Here is a 6503-nt window from a genome sequence, read left to right on the forward strand (position 1 = left end):
TAATAATATACTCTCTCTCTCCTCCTCCTCCTCCTCCTCCTCCTCCTCCTCCTCCTCCTCCTCCTCCTCCTCTCTCTCTCTCTCTCTCTCTCTCTCTCTCTATATATATATATATATATATATATATATATATATATACATAAATCTTAATTATTAAAAAATAAATTTTTTTCATTTTAGATAATTAGATAATTTCCGAATAATATTGGTCACCGCAAAAACGCTTTTTAAAAAAAGATTTTCTGAGCCATTGGCTACAACTTAATTATTATTTAATATTTTGGCATTAAAAAATTACAAAGTTTTAATCAAATATTGACCTTTTAAAAATAATTTTATATAAAAATATGTATACACCTTTTAAAAAATAAATTCATAAAGGTTTGTTTTTTTTTAGCTTTCTGACTGTGTGTAATATATCAGCATGAAAGCAAGGACGAAAAGAAGAAAAATTATTTCTACCTGAAAAAAAACCCGTTCAGTTTTGAGACTAAATTTTTAATTAGATACAAATTTAAAGATAATTTTGTTGGGCTATTAAAATAATTATATAGAATACTTAAATATGATGTGCAACGCTACAAAAAAAAAATTTTGATATTTTAGCAAGCAGTCCTATATAATTATTTGATGATCCAACAAAAGTATTTTCAGATCTATATAAAGTTATATTTTTACATACTTCAACTATTCTTTTTATACAGATCTTTTATGTTTCGCTAAATTTTTATATACTTCGGCAAACATTTTTTGCATGCTGAAATCAGTTATTTTTGGAGCTTCTCGTTTCGTCGTCTCCACCTTCGGTATGGCTGACTGTATCGTATTTTTCCGTGCTTTGTGAGGGAGATAAAAATATTTTCCGAAAGTTTCGTTATATCCACACTCGTCTGGTGCAAAGACCTACGTTGTCAGCTGCTGGCGAAAATTCGACTGGCACGTTTTTTGTCCGTAGCGAATGCGTGCGGAATATTACTATGATGGCGATGAAATGTCTAACATCATGCTATGGGATCATCGATATACTCCGTCCCGATATGGATCGATGCATTATTCAATTGTACCTTGTTTTCCATCGTGACCATATCGATTTGTCTCGTTAATAATCTGATTTTCGAGCAAAACTTAGCAATCAATAAAGGGACTCCGATGTATGCACGGAAAGTACGATTTTGCGGAAGGATTTTAAAATTTAACAGATAAAAGAAAGTTCCTATTTTTATCGAAGCAGATTTTAATGGTAATAGTAATTTATATGTAGGGTGATTCATTTTTTAATCTTAACAAACAAATATTTTGAAAAATATAGAAAATACGAAAAAACATTTCAGACAAAAGTGGAACGATTTCAGAGAATTTCGAGGAGGACATATTTTGGTCACGTTTTTTTTTAGAAGATGAAAAAACACGAAGGTCACTTCTATATAAAGAGAAAGCGATTTTTTTCGCGAATTTTTTTTAGAATTTAATAAATGTAGTAATAATTTCCAATCAAATCGATTCTTTAAACGTAATTGATTGCATTTAAGGATTAAACAAAATAGTTTTCATTTAAAACTAGATTGTTTCAGAAAAATAAACATATATAGGAATTTCGAGTTCACTTTTGTGAATCACTTTCTGTGTATTTTTTAAAACAGGATTATATCTTTTTATATAATATAAAGAGAAAAAGAATTAAAAGATTTAATTTAAAAAATTTTCTTGAAAATTTGAGATTCAAAGAAATTGAATCATTGGAACAATCCAATCGTATGCTAATGAACAAATATGATTTATAACTTTTTAAGTAATATAGTATCATTACCTAAAACTTTTTGACAAGAATTGAATTCTTTATTTACTCTGAAACATTTGTTGCATTATTCAAACATTGTATTACCTCATTGTATTAACTCAAAATATTATATTTCACTCAAATTACAATTTCGTTAATTCAAACAACTTTATTATTTTACTTAATACATTGTATTATTTCACTTAAAACTATTATCTCAATTAAATTACAATTTCGTAATTTAAAATATATAATAGTATGAAGATAAAAATAATATATCTCAAACACAATTAGCAATACTACAAAAAACACTCTAGCAATCAATTTGAGTGTCCAATTATTTTAATGGCTCAACAAAATTGTTTTCAAATAGTTAAATTTTTAGATATTTCAAAAAAACCGTCCTTTATTCGTGTAAGATCGTCATAATTAAACAGAGAATAACGGTCGAAAGCGAAGCTCATTATAAACTATTATATTATATAAATAAATGAAATTTGTTATATAATATAACGTTGTTTATATTGTTTATATTTTTGATTGAATTTTCCGCAAAACAGTCACAAATCTGCATTATTCCGTCTCACTTCTTTTATCCCTCTACTTATTTATAGTATATATTATAGTGTCTCTTGTGAAATAGCCTTCACATACATGAATACGGAGAACGTCTTCCACGTTTTAAATTCTAATATCCAGACCCCGAGCATTATAATGTACGAAATTCAGCTATAATATGTCATCGCCGCTATTGCATGCGCGCAAATCGCGTGACACTTTCTGAAGTTTTATGATGTTCGAGTCCTGACAGGGCAATGTAAGGGGCGATATCCCCAGAGCATAACACGGTCGATAGTAGTATATGGTTTCAGTGGAGTCGCTTTTGTTCGCTTGCGTTGCAGTTTCGTTGCACTCCCAAATAGATTTTCGAAGAAAACGGATGAGATCGCTCGACCGAATGGGAGAGCAAACTGAGTCACGCGAATATATGTTTTTCGTCCGTCATGACAATAACCTCATCTTTCTGACAGAAGCCCTATTTCGTGGGAGGTTTTCTCTGCACCAGACAAGACCTATTTTATTCGCGATCATAATAATTACGCGAAATTTTTACGCGCGTCTATTGCCCAGACAGAAGCTGAATGGTAGCCATTACGTTGCGAATAGTAGAGGTACTTAACGGTGAAAGTGTGTCACCGCATTTTTAATTTGCACTTTATCGTCATAGATCGGCGGTCTTGAAACCTTCGCACGTCATAGGCTAAGATCGAGTTCCCGCATCTTGCGTCTCGGTAGCAAAAGAGATTGAAAAATATCAGTTTCCGTATCCTTCCCGTCGATGGCGAAAGGCAAACTAGCGATTGCACGGTATATCGTAGACAATATACAATTAAACTTGAAACGATTATTAATATATAACAGTCTTGGCAATAATTAGATACGATAAGAATAGTTGCGTTCTTTCTCAACGATAATAAAATCTTGAAGAAAGAGATAGAGAGAGATAGAGAGAAAGAGAGAGAGAGAGAGAGAGAGAGAGTGGGGGGAGGGAGAGAGGGAGAGAGAGTTTCCGCAAACAATACGATTCTTATCATAAGCAATGTCAAATTTAAATTTATAAATATAACACACAGACAAGAAGTAGAGAACTTTCAAGATTAATTTTTGTGTCTCAAGTAAATTTCACGAAATAATTGCATTATTACAAAGGCAGATTAAACTTTATGTGAATGCAAACAGTGATTTGTATAATTATCAATTTCTCAAAAAATTCTCAAGAAAATTGCGTTGAGGCAAAACGCGTAAGTGTATATCAATTATCCTCTTCTAATTCTTTCTCTAAAGCAATACTTTAGAATTCTCCATTAATCCTTTTAGAGATAGCATATCGTTTTGTCAATGAAAAATAATTTTTTTTACTGATTTTACTCGAAAATATTCTGCAACTATAAAATCGATCGATACAACAGACACAAGCACACAATTGAATAGACATTGTGACAGTTGAAAGTACTTCTATGTTCAATGCCACATACATTTCCATCTTCAGTACTTGGAGATGCTAAAGTCCTATATTTTACCATCATTTTCATTCGGTGAAAAATTTCTGAATTGGATTTACGAATTGCAAAATTGTTATTACAGAATTAAAGTACGTACAAATAGAACCCCAGCTGTACTGGATTTCACGAGAAATTCGAAACAAAGTTAAAAAATTCACTTATTTTTGGCTCGTATAACTTAAATATTTGCTTGATATAAGAGTTTTATACTCTATATCTTGAAAATAAGCGTACAGCTGAAGTCACATTACTGGAACGAATGATATTGAATTTGTAGAACTAAAAGATTGAAAATCTAGAAGAAAAGTATTTTCATCGAATGGAAAATACGTGTATACTTGTGAAAACTAGGAATGTCAACAGAGCCGAAATTCCATATAGTAGTAGTTGCGCGGTTTTGCGATAGATGACGCTGGATATGTTATATAAGGACGGGTGTTGCGTTGGAGTGAGACAAAACAATATCATGAAACGCGAAAATGTCGAGTATATTTTTGAATATTTAATACATTAAAAACATCGTTTTAAGTGGATCTAAATAAACTATTACACGAATTTATTAAAATTTTATCATTATATTATATATCAAAAATTTGATTTAATTCACAATGCTTTCACATCAAATTTGTAATAAAAGTACGTAAATAAAATTTTTTACATATCTGATCTCTCATATCTTGAATTTACTCCAAATTTATCCTGAATTTAATTTTAAAATGAATATTAATTACAAATATGCAACACTCATCTCTAGATAATTAATCTTTTATTTTTCAATAAAATCTAATTCCAAACTTCTTCAAGATGTGATTTTATGCACTCGCGATTTTAATTCAGAAAATTGATGAAATCAATTTCCAAGAAACCATTTCCAGACCATTTATCATTGCGAGACGACGGAAAAAATATATAAATATTAACGTCGTCCTAAAGGTTGTACTTGTAAACACTTGATTAAAAGGTTTACAAGGGTTTCTCTTTCTTTACGTGCTTCTCTCTCCTTCTCTCCCTCCTTTTCTCGTGTTCGGAAAAAGAAAAAGATAACCGATGCAGATGGTGGATAGTGGGGACCGGGCAAGCGAGTAGGGTATACGTTCTCTCGTTGGCTGTATTCGTTCTACGATCAGTTGTTCGCCGCGCGCGCGCCAAGCTGTCACAACGTTGGCGTTTCGTCATTCGTTCCTCTACTTCGTGTTGATGCGCGTGCAAAGCCGCCGGAGTAATTGGTGAGGGATCGATCACACCTCTTGCAAGCACGAGGTACAGTGATAACGCTGATGATAAATCGATCGCTCCGCGGGGGTGGTCATTTCCATCGAGTACCGGAAGTGCCAGAAGTGTCTCTCACAAAAGTTTGCTTACCGTTGTAACGATCGCGAAAGAGAGAGAGAGAAAGAGAGCGATTTAATTTCTAATAGAAATCACAATCGATCGACAAGGTGGAAGTGACGTTCATTGAAAGAACGAATTGATCATCGAGACTTTAATTTTCTCGTCATCAATTTCGGAGCAGTCAGCTTAATTGGCGCTACGCGCCAGAAATTCGGAGTATTATACGAATGATAATGTCTGTAACGCGATGTGTATACACTAATATTATGAAGGCAGATTAAATTTCATGTGACTGCAAATAGTGATTCTTACAATTGTCGATTATAAAAGCAATTCAATCGTGATAAATTAACATTCTCATTCTACAATTTGTGATTGCATTAACTTTCGTATAAAAATTCTATAATTTATACTGTGATTGCATTAACATTCGCGTTTTGTAATCTCGGAATGCGGCCACGATCGATACATTCGGTATTATATTCTGGCCGAAAATCGTGTATGCAGGAAAAATGAGACGAAGAGCGCAACGATAGATGAGCGTCGGCTTTTCAACTCGAAAGTTCGCGATCGAGAAACTCTCATGACCTGATGTCGCCTTCTATTTGATTTATCAACACGTAGTGATAAGAGCATTTATACGCAGATTACGTCTTTGCCTTCAATTGACATCGTCGCGTCTTCTTTAAAATTAAGAAGAAGCTCGCATGAGACTAATAGATTCTCAATGCGTCTCGAAAGCTGTAACAACCAACACAATTAATTCTCCAATTAGTTACGATTGATTGACGCATTTCTTTCTTTTTTCGTTCCTCTACTTCTTTCTCGTTACGCACGTGCGAAGCGAAGAGAAACACGAGACGAATTCTCGCGGAACGATGGCAGATTGGAGCAGCCGAATCATTGGTTCCGTCGAGCGCTCGGAAATAATCGCCGATTGTCGACGAGGTTGAGGCCTTCGAATGAGGATTCGATTGGCACGCGAGTTGGTAAGATCGTTGATGAACTCGTTGGCGAACTAGTCAACGAATGGCTCGCAAACATTGCACGACGAGTGTTGCTCTCGGCGATAATAGCTCGCGAATCGGAGCTGGCGTCCTTCTTGGCGCGCCGAGAACGCGCGGGGTCACGCTCGTGCGCCGATCGAATTAAAAAAATACCGGGCGACGCCAATCAACAAGGAGGACGGCCGAGTGGCGTAGCGGAGCGGACGATAACGAGGCGGTACGCAGAAGGAGCATCGCCAGTGGAAAGGAGGTCCCGACCGGCGCCTTCATCGTCTTTCTTCTTTCTCTCTCTCTCTCTCTCTCTCTCTCTCTCTCTCTCTCTTC

The sequence above is a fragment of the Atta cephalotes genome (assembly GCF_000143395.1).
Source record: "Atta cephalotes unplaced genomic scaffold scaffold00065, whole genome shotgun sequence".
NCBI lineage: Eukaryota > Metazoa > Arthropoda > Insecta > Hymenoptera > Formicidae > Atta > Atta cephalotes.